Consider the following 15,690-nt stretch of genomic DNA (forward strand, 5'->3'; position numbering starts at 1 on the left):
TTTATGATGATGAATGTGCCTAATACATGAGCATTATGTTACATTGATTAAAATGTTGAATTCTTGGTTTATGGTTATGTTTTCTATGCTTACTTGCTATCCAAGTTTTCAGTTTTAGTTCACCATTTGCCTATTTGTCTTTCATCTTACATCCTGAACATGCCTTACTTGTTTCATGCTACTTGCTTAATTGCGTATATTCTATTCTATTCTAATTTTCAGGATGTTAGACAAAGGAAAGGCCATAGCCACCACTTCCAAGAAAAGAAATCACTCTAAGACTTCTACCACTTCTCCTTATACCAATTATGCTAAGAATCCGCTAAATAAAACGGATAAGGAAAATCAGTTGCTACCTTCCATTGATCCAGAAAAATTTCCCAACCTTTACTGTGAGCTTCGCCTTCCCAGGTATCGGAAGAAGAACTTGAACATTGAAAAGAAACTAGTCCTCCCCAATGATGTGAGATGCGCCATCAACACCCGTATTCTAGAGTTGGGTTTGGAATTTATTGATAGGGATCTGGGAAACATCAACGTCTCATGGGTCAGGGAGTTCTATTGCAACTTCTTCCGTCCTACTCTGGATTCAGTACAGCTAAGGGGTAGAGAGATTATGATTACTGAGACTGCTATTGAGGAGGCATTGCAGTGCCGACACCTTACTGATGGCACCTGTGCTCATCAGCAGGCAGAGACAGCTACTCAGTGCATGACATTTGACTATGAGGCACTTAAACACGTGATTGCCACACCCGATGCTCCTTGGGTCATGGATTCGGACAACACAAAGCCCAAAGAGATGCTTTTTGCTGATTTGACTAGAGAGGCCAAGACTTGGCAGATGATATTTGCCCACTGTATCTTACCCACCACTCACTTTTCTGAGATCCCGATGGAGATCTTACTTCTGATTGGTTGTGTCATGGAGGGTAAGGAAGTATATTTTCCCCGATTGATCCGGCAGAGCATGTGGCGAGCACACATTCGTGGCCTACTCCCATTTCCTACACTGGTTACCAGCATGGCCGCATTAGCCGAGGGATGATGATGTGACACCACCACCCCCAGATGACGATGACAAGGAGGTTACTATTCCTTGGGGTGGCTGGGTGCACGAGAAGCCCCCGGCTAGACGCCGCTCTCGTGCTAGGGCAGCTAGAACTTCACCCGCCACACCAGCAACTCCATCCTCTTCTACAGCCCCTTCTTCAGTAGCCACAGCCCATGTGCCACCACCACCAGCACCTGAGCCGACATACCTACTGGTTCAGCGTCTATTTTGGTTTATGGAGCGTAGTAAGCACCGGCTCATACGTCGCCTGGATCAGATTGATCAGGTGTTTATCTCACAGGGTATTGAGCTACCTCCGCTCCCAGATTCTCCAACCTCCGATGAGCAGGATCAGGAGGAGGAGGATGTTGAGGAGCCGGCCCAGCAGGATGCACCACCAGAGACACCTATCACTACAGAGTCCCAGCAGACAGTACCACAGCCTCAGCCAGAGCTAGAGCCTACCAGTGTACCACCCCCTGATCCTCAGGATTAGCATCGAGGACAATGCTTGATCTTAAGTATGGGGAGGTTGCCGGTGGCACCATTAGAGGACCGGTGAACATTTTGGTTATTTCCTAGTTATGCTACCTAACTATCTTATTTTGCACACTTTTGTATATATTTGCCATTTTTTATATTTTAGAAACTTTTGCCTTAATAGTTGCATACTTTGCTATTTTGGATGTTAGATATTTTGGATGCTAGATTTCTTACCTTTAGTTGGATTTTTCTTTATATAGTTATCTTTTTAGTTTGTGGTTGTGATTAGAAATTGTTTTGGAATTGTCAAAGACCTAGTTAACCCTTGTTGCATAAGAAAATTTTTTTTATTGAAAAAGAAAAGGGTAATCTAGGGATTTGTTTTTGGAATTTCTCAATCACAACAATGCTTAGTCAAATATTGAGATTCTTTTCAGGGATTTTAACTATAGAGCACCACCCCAATTGATTGGAAAAATTTTATGGAACTTGCTTCAATTATCTATATTTTGTGAAATATGTTTTGAGCTAAGAACACAAGCAAGTGAGCTTTGAGCCTATTGATGTGGTTACACTTTATAACCATTTACTTTTCCTTCTTGTGTGCAATTGTTCTCTTTCAATGATTATGATCCTAAATTTGCTTAATTCTATACGTCCATTTATTCCTTGTATTCATGCATTTATATGATTGATGCCATTATTTCATTAGCTCACTTAACCAAATAGCCTACCTTTTATCATCCATTGCAACCAATTTTGAGCCTATGCTTAACCCAATTATTCTTCATTTTAGCACAATACAAGTCCTAAAGCGGAAAACAATAAAAATCCCTTGCTTTAATCTTTGATTAGCTTAGGCTAGTAAGAGTGCTTGTTTTCAAGTTTAGTGAGGATTGGGAACATTGGTTGGGATAAAAAGGGATGTTTTGTATTCTTATATTTGGGAATTGGGTGTATGCTCATGTATTGATTAAGTGTAAGACCTTATTGATGAGCGGATAATTTATACGCTTTTTGGCATTGTTTTTAGTGTGTTTCTAGTAGGATTTAGTTAGTTTTTAGTATATTTTTATTAGTTTTTAATTAAAATTCACTTTTCTGGACTTTACTATGTGTTGTGTGTTTTTCTGTGATTTCAGGTATTTTCTGGCTAAAATTGAGGAACCTGAGCAAAAATCTGATTTAGAGACTGAAAATGACAGCAGATGCTGTTGGATTCTGACCTCTCTGCACTCGAAGTAGATTTTCTGGAGCTACAGAAGCCCAATTGGCGCGCTCTCAACGGCGTTGGAAAGTAGACATCCTGGGCTTTCCAGCAATATATGATAGTCCATACTTTGCCCAAGATTTGATGTCCCAAACCGGCGTTCAAAGTCACCTTCAGAATTCCCAGCGTTAAACGCCGGAACTGGCACAAGAATGGGAGTTAAACGCCCAAACTGGCACAAAAGCTGGCGTTTAACTCCAAGAAGAGTCTCTACACGAAAATGCTTCAATGCTCAGCCCAAGCACACACCAAGTGGGCCCAGAAGTGGATTTTTATGTCTTTTACTCATCTTTGTAATTCTTAAGCTACTAGTTCCCTATAAGTAGGACCTTTTACTATTGTATTTTCATCTTTTGATCACTTTAGATCTCTAGATCATCTTGGTAGCTATCTTTAGTCTTATGCTATCTTAGATTATTGGGAGGCTGTCCTTGATGTGTGGAAAACGATCCAACACAAAACTCACCGGCAAGTGTACCGGGTCGCATCAAGTAATAATAACTCACATGAGTGAGGTCGATCCCACAGGGATTGAAGGATTGAGCAATTTTAGTTTAGTGGGTGGTTTAGTCAAGCGAATCAAGTGTTGGTTGAGTGATTTGTGTTTATCAGAAATTAAATGACAGTAAATGTAAAGGGGGAAGGGAGAAATGCAGTAAAATAAAGAACAGAAGAGTAAAAGTGCAGAAACTTAAAGAGCAAGAAAGTAAATGACTGAAACTTAAAGTGCAAGAAACTTAAATTGCAGTAACTTAAATGGCAAGAAAGATAAATTGCTGAATGTAAAGGGGAATTGAGGAATGGGATTGCAGGATCTAAACAAGAAGAAGTAAATTGCAGTAAAGAAGGTAGCAGAAATTGAATTGGATGCAAGCAGAAATTTAAACAGCAAGGAAATTAAAGTGCAGTAAGGTTCATAAAGGAACCAAAAGTGATCTCAGGATCCCAAGGGCTTAGGTAGCAGAGCCTAAAACCCAATTTCCTTCCCAGATCTGAATGAACTAAGCAATTGACAGAAAATTAAGGATGAAGCAGTAGAAGAACAGAATTTAAAGTGAATTATGCAGAAAGCAAATTTAAACAGAGCTAGAATGGGAATTGGGACAGAATTTCCCCAATTTCACACATCCACAACTCAGAAAACAGAAGAGTAGAATTGCCCAATGGAATTGAGGAAGGAGATTAATCAACTCTCCCTTGATCCTCTGAAGTCTCGGTCAATTCTCTCCAGAACAATTCCAAGAGAGTCAAAGCTCCAAAGGAATGTGAAAATTCAAAAGCCAAGGTAAAAGTCCAAATTCAAAAGTGAGCATAAAGGTAGCTAAAAAGTTCTCTAATTACATCAAACTAAGTCCTATTTATACACTTTCTATTCTTGGATAATGGGATTTGGATGGGCTTTTGGATTGGTGAAGAAATGAATTCAAATTTATTTTTAATTTGAATTTTGGCCCAAAAACCACTCCCAGGAGGCTGCCCTGCCCTTGTGAAGGGCAGGGCAGAAAATTGATGCTAGGCACAAGAAGTTGGTGCGGCCATGTTGCTTGTTGGTGCGAGTTGGTGCGCAAGAGGAGGAAATTTGGTGCGCCAGAGGCTGCCCTGCCCGCGCCAAGGGCAGGGCGGGCAAGGTTGATGCGCCAGGATGAGCGTTGCGCGCGGATGGTGCTGCCAAGAAGAAAAGTTGATGCGCCAGGAAGGAATTTGGCGCGCCAGGATGCGCTGGTGCGTGGGAGGCTGCCCTGCCCGCGCCAAGGGCAGGGCAGAAACGGGTTGGTGCGCCAAGGAAGGAATGTGCGCGCGCGATGCTGCCAGGACGAGGAAATTGGTGCGCCAGGGAGCAAAGTTGGTGCGCCATTCAAATTTCTGCCCTGCCCGCGCCAAGGGCAGGGCAGGATCCTTTCCTTCACATCGTGGGTTCGATCCTGGGAGAGTGCAAACACGCTAATAATTTTTCTTGGTTTCTTGGCACGCTAGTATGTCTCAAGGCTTGGCTTCCTCATGGTTCCTGGTTCGAACCTTGTGGCATGCATGGGTGTCATTTTCCTTTGAATTTCTTTCCTCATGGAGCCCGATCCTGCTCTCCACAAGGGCAGGGCAGAAATTGCTTCTCTTGGTTCCAAGGCATTATTTTGTGCTCTGCCCTTGGAGTGGGCAGGGCAGAGTTGCCTTGTCTTGGTTCGGTCACTTAGTGCTGCCCTCCTAGAGGGCATTCTGCCCTTGTGGAGGGCAAGGTTGCTTCCCCCATTAGTTGAGGCACGCTTCTCCCTTTTTTGGCCACGCTTCCCTTTTCTTTTGTCACGCTTCTTAGGCCACGCTTTTCATTTTCTTTTCTTTTCTTCACCTAAAATAAACCAAACAACCACTCAAAGTATCACTAAATTCAAGAGGCTTATAAATCAATTAAAATGCAATTAAAATAAGCTTAAACCTCATGATTTATCATTAATTTCATTGTGGTTGCTTGATTTAGAGAAGTTATGCATTTTTACTCCAAATCACTAACTTAGGATGCAAGAAAGTGCATAAATGCTAACAAAACAAGTGAAATTAGCTTGAAAAATGGGTATATGATGACTTGTCATCACAACACCAAACTTAAACCTTGCTTGTCCCCAAGCAAGCATCAAAACTAAGAGTAAATGATATGAATAAGAAAAGAACATAAATCCTTATTATGCAGATAGCAGAACTTCAATTTATGGGGCATTTATGCAGACAATGATACTCACTTATTGTTGCTGCTGCATAATACACATTTTGCATCAAAGGTTTGCTAAACTTGCTGTCATAAGACTCACCTTTTGATTACTCCCTTGGTAACTTTTTTTGGCTTACAATGCTTTAACAAGCTTTTTATTCTTTTAGAGGTTGGGTGTTAAATGTTGCAGCTTAGCCTTTGGCTTCATTTTCTTTTATTTTGCTCAACATCTTTCCACCACAGACACTTAGCTCACTAATTCTTCCTAGGATCATTGATGCCCAGCATCTCTTTGGATCACTAAGTGCTTTGTATCTAAGTTGCTCTTTATTGTGGATTTTCAATTGGCCATCCCAAATCAGTTGATCTAAGTGACCGGGTTTCAAAATACCCCTTAGAATTTACTCATCCAAGCAGATCTCAGTACAAGAACACCACAGGCATTTGTCCTAAGGTTCAAACCATTGGTGTCCAACCTTTATTCTTTGTTTTTCTTGCCATTTTGGCTTTTTCTTTCCCTTTTCTTTTCTGTTTTTGTTACCAAGGGTTGTTTCATTATAGATAGAAGTCTTTGTAACAGCAAGCTAACTCACAATTGAATGAGAATGATATTATGCAACACTTATTTCATGAGTTATGCATTTGATCATACACATGTGCCCCCACTAACTTCCATTCGTACTCATGCAACATTAGATTTTTTTACTTTTCAATTCAAACCAAACTCTTTTATTTAAGCATATGGGAAACAAGACAATATTTAAAGCTAAGTGATGGATACAAGCATTATGCAGACTCATCATTTTTCACAAACAATTTCACTTGTAGCTAAATGAACACTTTAGCAAGAAATACAATGGCTTCCAGAATTGAAACATCACATAGCAGCAAGGATTAAGTTCAGATACAACCTTTGAAGTTGCAGCCCTTTGAGTTTTCTTTCTGCTATGTCCTCTTTTGAGTTACAATGCATAATGTCTTCAAATATTGGCTTATATCCTGCATAGTTCTCAAAGTTGCTTGATTCTCAAGCCCTTAATTACATGGTTGGTAAGCATAATACTGAGTGTGGCTCTTGAATTGATTTTTGGTGTATGAACACCAAACTTAATTGTTTTGCCACTGTCTCAGATGTACCAAATTAACCATAAGTGAAACCATGTATCCTTGCTATAGGTTAAATGAAACAAAAGCTAAAACAATTTAACAGTTGAATAATATGTTTGCTTGCTTGGAGCTAGAATCATGCAAGAGATGAGAATGTGTTTTTAAATGATATTTTTGGTGGAACACCAAACTTAGAAATTTTCATTCTCCCTCAAATTGTTTTGGTGCGCAACACCAAACTTAGCTCCTTGCAATGCATACCAATTATTCAACATCTTTATTGAAAAGCTATGAAAAAGAAACTACCTCAGGTTGGGTTGCCTCCCAACAAGCGCTCTTTTATTGTCATTAGCTTGACATCTTCATTGTTGCCTATCATGGGGGTCGAAAATCACAATGCCTTAGCTTGTCTGTCTTCACTGTGAACTTCCTTCCGGTTTCCTCTTTGATGACCTCTACAGATTCTTGTGAAAGGATCTTAGTCACAACATAATGATCAGACAACTGTGGGAATATCTTTATGGTTTGCATATTGATCATCACTCGATCCCCTAGTGAGAACCTTCCAGTGTACTTGTCTTTAGTTCTCTCCTCTGTCTCTCTTTGAAGGAATTCTCTGTTGTGTCTTTCTTGACTGGTACTTCCTTTCTCATTGTCTTCCATGATCCTTTTCCATCCTTCCTTCTTTGTAGCATCTTCGTTATTGGTTGGTTTATCTTCACTGGCTTTGAAGAAAGTATGTGGTTTCTTTTCACCCATTTCTGCAAAATGCTTTACCAATTGAGCCATCCGCTCCTCAAGTCCTCTCATTAACATCTCTTGGTTCCTTGTTGTTTCTTCTTGATGTTTCATCATTCTCTCCATTAGGGTCTCCAAGTTTGTGATTCTCTGAGAGTCTTGTGAGATTGGTTGGTTAGGATATGTTGAAGGTAGGAAGGGTGGGTGTGGTGGAGGAATGTAGTGGTTGTTATTGCTGTAATGATGTTTTTGATGGTTTATGAAGTTCTGGTTGTTATAGTGGGACTCCCTTGGTTTGTGATTTTGGTACTCACCCCTTCTCCAGTTGAGATAGGTTTGGGGGTGTCTGTGTTGTGGATATTGGCTTTGAGTGGTATTAATGAGTGGGAGATGTTGATTGGTTATGGTCATAGAATTGTCTTGGCGGAAACTTCCTTGTTCTTGATGTTGAGGCTCCGTCATCTTTAGATAAGAATGAGGTCTCCAAGGTGGAAATTTGGCATGTTCTGCAGCCGATAACTCTATGTTTTGCTGTGGTTGATGGTGCAGCTGGTTGTTGTGGTCCTTGAATGCATTCACTCCTTCAATATTTGCTACTTCTTCTTCTGAGATTGCACTATGGAGTTTCTCAGATGGATGTTGGTTGTTGGTTCCTTTGTCATTGAGGTCTGTAATTCCTTGAGCATTTGTTGTTGCTTTGAGTAGGCCATCTGAGAAGTAATCCACTGCTTTTCTTGTTTCTGGGGTCAATCCTTCATAGAAAGCTCGGAAGCCCACTTTATCAGTTGCTCTCTTGTATCTTTCCCAGGCTGTGAAGAGTGGTTCTTTGTCCCCTTGTGTGAATAAATGTCCCTCTTCTTTCGGCTGGATGTTCTGTTTGGATGAGGTGAATTTGGCCAGAAATTTGGTTACCAAGTCATCCCAACTAGTAATACTTCCTTGGGGAAAAGTTTCAAACCATTGTGCAGCTTCACCCTTCAATGAAAAAGGGAATAATAGGATCTTGTAAGTGTCCTGATCTGGACCATCAGTTTTGATTGCATTGCAAGTTCTCAGGAAAGTAGATATATGTTGTCGAGGATCCTCTGATGGACTTCCATCATAAGAGCAATTGTTCTTGATAAGTGCAATGAGTGGTGGCTTCATGTCATGATACCCTTTGTCTGTAGAAACTTGGTTTCCTGTGATATGCACACAATCAGGGTAGCCCAACAACAACACCCTTGAGAATTAAGTGCAGTTATTTGAAATAGATTTTTAGTGAGTTAGTAGAGGCAATTTCTCAAACAGTTAGTGTGTTAGTAAGAGTTAGAATAACAGAAAAGAAAAAGTGCTTAATCTAGACCTCCACTTCACTTAATCATTGTCAATCTATTTCAATCCCCGGCAACGGCGCCAAAAACTTGATGTGTGGAAAACGATCCAACACAAAACTCACCGGCAAGTGTACCGGGTCGCATCAAGTAATAATAACTCACATGAGTGAGGTCGATCCCACAGGGATTGAAGGATTGAGCAATTTTAGTTTAGTGGGTGGTTTAGTCAAGCGAATCAAGTGTTGGTTGAGTGATTTGTGTTTATCAGAAATTAAATGACAGTAAATGTAAAGGGGGAAGGGAGAAATGCAGTAAAATAAAGAACAGAAGAGTAAAAGTGCAGAAACTTAAAGAGCAAGAAAGTAAATGACTGAAACTTAAAGTGCAAGAAACTTAAATTGCAGTAACTTAAATGGCAAGAAAGATAAATTGCTGAATGTAAAGGGGAATTGAGGAATGAGATTGCAGGATCTAAACAAGAAGAAGTAAATTGCAGTAAAGAAGGTAGCAGAAATTGAATTGGATGCAAGCAGAAATTTAAACAGCAAGGAAATTAAAGTGCAGTAAGGTTCATAAAGGAACCAAAAGTGATCTCAGGATCCCAAGGGCTTAGGTAGCAGAGCCTAAAACCCAATTTCCTTCCCAGATCTGAATGAACTAAGCAATTGACAGAAAATTAAGGATGAAGCAGTAGAAGAACAGAATTTAAAGTGAATTATGCAGAAAGCAAATTTAAACAGAGCTAGAATGGGAATTGGGACAGAATTTCCCCAATTTCACACATCCACAACTCAGAAAACAGAAGAGTAGAATTGCCCAATGGAATTGAGGAAGGAGATTAATCAACTCTCCCTTGATCCTCTGAAGTCTCGGTCAATTCTCTCCAGAACAATTCCAAGAGAGTCAAAGCTCCAAAGGAATGTGAAAATTCAAAAGCCAAGGTAAAAGTCCAAATTCAAAAGTGAGCATAAAGGTAGCTAAAAAGTTCTCTAATTACATCAAACTAAGTCCTATTTATACACTTTCTATTCTTGGATAATGGGATTTGGATGGGCTTTTGGATTGGTGAAGAAATGAATTCAAATTTATTTTTAATTTGAATTTTGGCCCAAAAACCACTCCCAGGAGGCTGCCCTGCCCTTGTGAAGGGCAGGGCAGAAAATTGATGCTAGGCACAAGAAGTTGGTGCGGCCATGTTGCTTGTTGGTGCGAGTTGGTGCGCAAGAGGAGGAAATTTGGTGCGCCAGAGGCTGCCCTGCCCGCGCCAAGGGCAGGGCGGGCAAGGTTGATGCGCCAGGATGAGCGTTGCGCGCGGATGGTGCTGCCAAGAAGAAAAGTTGATGCGCCAGGAAGGAATTTGGCGCGCCAGGATGCGCTGGTGCGTGGGAGGCTGCCCTGCCCGCGCCAAGGGCAGGGCAGAAACGGGTTGGTGCGCCAAGGAAGGAATGTGCGCGCGCGATGCTGCCAGGACGAGGAAATTGGTGCGCCAGGGAGCAAAGTTGGTGCGCCATTCAAATTTCTGCCCTGCCCGCGCCAAGGGCAGGGCAGGATCCTTTCCTTCACATCGTGGGTTCGATCCTGGGAGAGTGCAAACACGCTAATAATTTTTCTTGGTTTCTTGGCACGCTAGTATGTCTCAAGGCTTGGCTTCCTCATGGTTCCTGGTTCGAACCTTGTGGCATGCATGGGTGTCATTTTCCTTTGAATTTCTTTCCTCATGGAGCCCGATCCTGCTCTCCACAAGGGCAGGGCAGAAATTGCTTCTCTTGGTTCCAAGGCATTATTTTGTGCTCTGCCCTTGGAGTGGGCAGGGCAGAGTTGCCTTGTCTTGGTTCGGTCACTTAGTGCTGCCCTCCTAGAGGGCATTCTGCCCTTGTGGAGGGCAAGGTTGCTTCCCCCATTAGTTGAGGCACGCTTCTCCCTTTTTTGGCCACGCTTCCCTTTTCTTTTGTCACGCTTCTTAGGCCACGCTTTTCATTTTCTTTTCTTTTCTTCACCTAAAATAAACCAAACAACCACTCAAAGTATCACTAAATTCAAGAGGCTTATAAATCAATTAAAATGCAATTAAAATAAGCTTAAACCTCATGATTTATCATTAATTTCATAGTGGTTGCTTGATTTAGAGAAGTTATGCATTTTTACTCCAAATCACTAACTTAGGATGCAAGAAAGTGCATAAATGCTAACAAAACAAGTGAAATTAGCTTGAAAAATGGGTATATGATGACTTGTCATCAGTCCTCACGGCCATGCCTAGACCTTGTTCTTATGTATTTTCAACGGTGGAGTTTCTACACACCATAGATTAAGGTGTGGAGCTCTGCTGTACCTCGAGTATTAATGCAATTACTATTGTTCTTCTATTCAATTCAGCTTGTTCTTATTCCAAGATATCACTTGTTCTTCAACTTGATGAATGTGATGATCCGTGACACTCATCATCATTCTCACCTATGAACGTGTGCCTGACAACCACCTCCGTTCTACCTTAGATTGGGTGGATATCTCTTGGATTCCTGATACAAGACGCATGGTTGCTGCTCGCCTGACAACCAAGCACTCGCCTGACAACCGAGCCAGCCATTCCATGAGATCAGAGTCTTCGTGGTATAAGCTAGAATTGATGGCGGCATTCAAGAGAATCCGGAAGGTCTAAACCTTGTCTGTGGTATTTTGAGTAGGATTCAATGATTGAATGACTGTGACGAGCTTCAAACTCGCGATTGTGGGGCGTTAGTGACAGACACAAAAGAATCACTGGATTCTATTCCGACATGATCGAGAACCGACAGCTGGATAGCCGTGCCGTGACAGGGTGCGTTGAACCTTTCCACTGAGAGGACGGGACTGTAGCCATTGACAACGGTGATGCCCAACATACAGCTTGCCATGGAAAGGAGTAAGAAGGATTGGATGAAGGCAGTAGGATAGTAGAGAGACGGAAGGGACAAAGCATCTCCATTCGCTTATCTGAAGTTCTCACCAATGAATTACATAAGTATCTCTATCTTTATCTTTATGTTTTATTCATATATCATCCAGAACCATTTGAGTCTGCCTGACTGAGATTTACAAGGTGACCATAGCTTGCTTCATACCAACAATCTCTGTGGGATCGACCCTTACTCGCGTAAGGTTTATTACTTGGACGACCCAGTGCACTTGCTGGTTAGTTGTGCGAAGTTGTGTTCATGCCATGGTATTGAGCACCAAGTCTTTGGAGCCATTACTAAGGATTATTTGAGTTGTGAAAAGTAGTGATCACAATTTCGTGCACCAAGTTTTTGGCGCCGTTGCCGGGGATTGTTTCGAGTATGGAAAACTGACGGTTCATCTTGTTGCTTAGATTAGGTATTTTTCAGAGTTCTTAAGAATGAATTTTAGTGTTTCAAGGTGATAATCTTATCATCACCAAAGCTGATTGATTCTCATCAATTTAGCTCTTGAATACAATGTCCTGCTGAAGCTTGGCTATCCATGTCTAATTCCTTTAGACTGAAGCTTTAGACTAACATTGCATGATTCCTGGAATTCTCATTAAGAATTTTGATACCTTTATTTTCTTTTCCACTTAATTTTCAAAAAATCCAAAAAAGTTACAAAATCATAAAAACCAAAAATATTTTAAGTTACTTGTTTGAGTCCAGTGTCTCATTTTAAGTTTGGTGTCTTGCATGCTTTGTTTATTTGATCTTGGTTCTATTTTCAAGTCAATAATACAGGGAACTGAAGATTCAGTACATGCAGCAGAGGAATTATATAGAAAAAGCTGGGCGTTCAAAACGCCCAGTGAAGAAGGAAAAACTGGCGTTTAAATGCCAGCCAGGGTGCCTGGCTGGGCGTTTAACGCCCAAAAAGGTAGCATTTTGGTTAAACGCCAGAATGGATACCATTCTGGGCGTTTAACGCCAGGATGGAACAAGAGGGAAGATTTTGTTTTTAATGCAAATTTTTTTCAAGTTTTCAAAGTTTTTCAAAATCAAATCTTTTTCAAATCATACCTTTTCAATCAAATCTTTTTCAAATCAATTTCTTTCCTTTTTCAAAGATACTTGCTATCAATTAATGATTTGATTCAACATTTCAAGTATGTTGTCTTTTCTGTTGAGAATGGTTTAATGTCTGAATCATATCTTTTCTTGTTAGCCAAGTCATTAATTTTTAAAATCAAATCTTTTTAAATTGTTTTTCAAATCATATCTTCTCAATCACATCTTTTTTTAAAACCATAACTTTTAAATCACATCTTTTTCAAAAAAGTTTTCAATCATATCTTCTTCAAAATCTTTTTCAAAATGATTTTAAAAAATTTTTTAATTAATTTTCGAAAAATCTCTTCCCCTCTTCTCACACCCTTCTATTTATGGAGTACCACTCCTCCTCAATGCACAATTCGAACTCTATCTCACTAAGTTCGAATTCTCCTACCTCTTCTATCTATTTTTCTGTTCCTCTGACACCTCAAGGAATCTCTATACTGTGACATAGAGGATTCCACATTTTCTTGTTCTCTTCTCTTTCATATGAGCAGGAGCAAGGACAAAAGCATTCTTATTGAGGCTGACCCTGAACCTGAAAGGACCTTGAAGCGAAAGCTAAGAGAAGCTAAAGCACAATTCTCTGTAGAGGACCTAACAGAATTCTTTAAAGAAGAAGACATGGCAGCCGAAAACAACAACAATGCCAACAATGCAAGGAAGGTGCTGGGTGACTTTACTACACCTACTCCCGACTCCTATGGGAGAAGCATCTCTATCCCTGCCATTGGAGCAAACAACTTTGAGCTTAAGCCTCAATTAGTTTCTCTAATGCAACAGAATTGCAAGTTCCATGGACTTCCATTGGAATATCCTCATTAGTTTTTAGCTGAGTTCTTGCAAATCTGTGACACTGTCAAGACTAATGGGGTTGACCCTGAGGTCTACAGACTTATGCTATTCCCTTTTGCTGTAAGAGACAGAGCTAGAATATGGTTGGACTCACAACCTAAAGAAAGCTTGAACTCTTGGGAAAAGCTAGTCAATGCCTTCTTGGCAAAGTTCTTTCCACCTCAAAAATTGAGTAAGCTTAGAGTGGAAGTCCAAACCTTCAGACAGAAGGAAGGAGAATCCCTCTATGAAGCTTGGGAAAGATACAAACAATTAATCAGAAAGTGTCCCTCTGACATGCTTTCTGAATGGAGCATCATAGGTATTTTCTATGATGGTCTCTCTGAACTATCCAAGATGTCATTGGATAGCTCTGCTGGAGGATCTCTTCATCTGAAGAAGACGCCTGCAGAAGCTCAAGAGCTCATTGAAATGGTTGCAAATAACCAATTCATGTACACTTCTGAAAGGAATCCTGTGAACAATGGGACAAATCAGAAGAAAGGAGTTCTTGAGATTGATACTCTGAATGCCATATTGGCTCAGAACAAGATATTGACTCAGCAAGTCAATTTGATTTCTCAAAGTCTGTCTGGAATGCAAAATGCACCAAGCAGTACTAAGGATGCTTCATCTGAAGAAGAAGCTTATGATCTTGAGAACCCTTCAATGGAAGAGGTGAATTACATGGGAGAACCCTATGGAAACACCTATAATTCTTCATGGAGAAATCATCCAAATCTCTCATGGAAGGATCAACAGAGACCTCAACAAGGTTTCAATAATGGTGGAAGAAATAGGTTTAGCAATGGCAAGCCTTTTCCATCATCTTCTCAGCAACAGACAGAGAATTCTAAGCAGAACCACTCTGACTTAGCAACCATGGTCTATGATCTAATCAAAACCACTCAAAGTTTCATGACTAAAACAAGGTCCTCCATTAGAAACTTGGAGGCACAAGTGGGTCAGCTGAACAAGAAAATTACTGAACTCCCTCCTAGTACTCTTCCAAGCAATATAGAAAAAAATCCAAAAGGAGAGTGCAAGGCCATCAACATGGCCGAATTTGGAGAGGAGGAAGAGGCAGTGACCGCCACTAAGGAAGACCTCAATGGGCGTGCACTGACCTCCAATGAGTTCCCTAATGAGGAACCATGGGAATCTGAGGCTCAAAATGAGACCATAGAGATTCCACTGGATTTACTTCTGCCATTCGTGAGCTCTGATGAGTATTCGTCCTCTGAAGAGGATGAGTATGTCACTGAAGAGCAAGTTGCTAAATTCCTTGGAGCAATCATGAAGCTAAATGACAAGTTATTTGGTAATGAGACTTGGGAGGATGAACCTCCTTTGCTCACCAAAGAACTGAATGACTTGTCTAGGCAGATATTACCTCAAAAGAGACAAGATCCTGGGAAGTTCTCAATACCTTGTACCATAGGAACCATGACCTTCAAGAAGGCTCTGTGTGACTTAGGGTCAAGTGTAAACCTCATGCCTCTCTCTATAATGGAGAAGCTAGGGATCTTTGAGGTACAAGCTGCAAGAATCTCACTAGAGATGGCAGACAATTCAAGAAAACAAGCTTATGGACTTGTAGAGGATGTTTTGGTGAAGATTGAAGACCATTACATCCCTGCTGATTTCATAGTCCTAGAGACTGGGAAGTGCATGGATGAATCCATCATCCTTGGCAGACCCTTCCTAGCCAGAGCAAAGGCTGTGATTGATGTTGATAGAGGTGAACTGATCATTCAAGTGAATGAAGAATCCTTTGTGTTTAAGGCTCAAGGATATCCCTCTATCACCATGGAGAGGAAGCATGAAGAGCTTCTCTCAAATCAGAGTCAAACAGAGCCCCCACAGTCAAACTCTAAGTTTGGTGTTGGGAGGCCACAACCAAACTCTAAGTTTGGTGTTGAACCCCCACATTCAAACTCTAAGTTTGGTGTTGGGAGGTTCCAACATTGCTCTGAGTGTCTGTGAGGCTCCATGAGAGCCCTCTGTCAAGCTACTGACATTAAAGAAGCGTTTGTTGGGAGGCAACCCAATGTTATATTTTATCTATTTTCCTTTGTTATTTTATGTTTTCTTTAGGTTGATGATCATGGGAAGTCACAAAATCAATTGAAAAAGCAAAAACAGAATGAAAA

Source organism: Arachis stenosperma, chromosome 3 (assembly GCF_014773155.1).
Source record: "Arachis stenosperma cultivar V10309 chromosome 3, arast.V10309.gnm1.PFL2, whole genome shotgun sequence".
Classification (NCBI taxonomy): domain Eukaryota; kingdom Viridiplantae; phylum Streptophyta; class Magnoliopsida; order Fabales; family Fabaceae; genus Arachis; species Arachis stenosperma.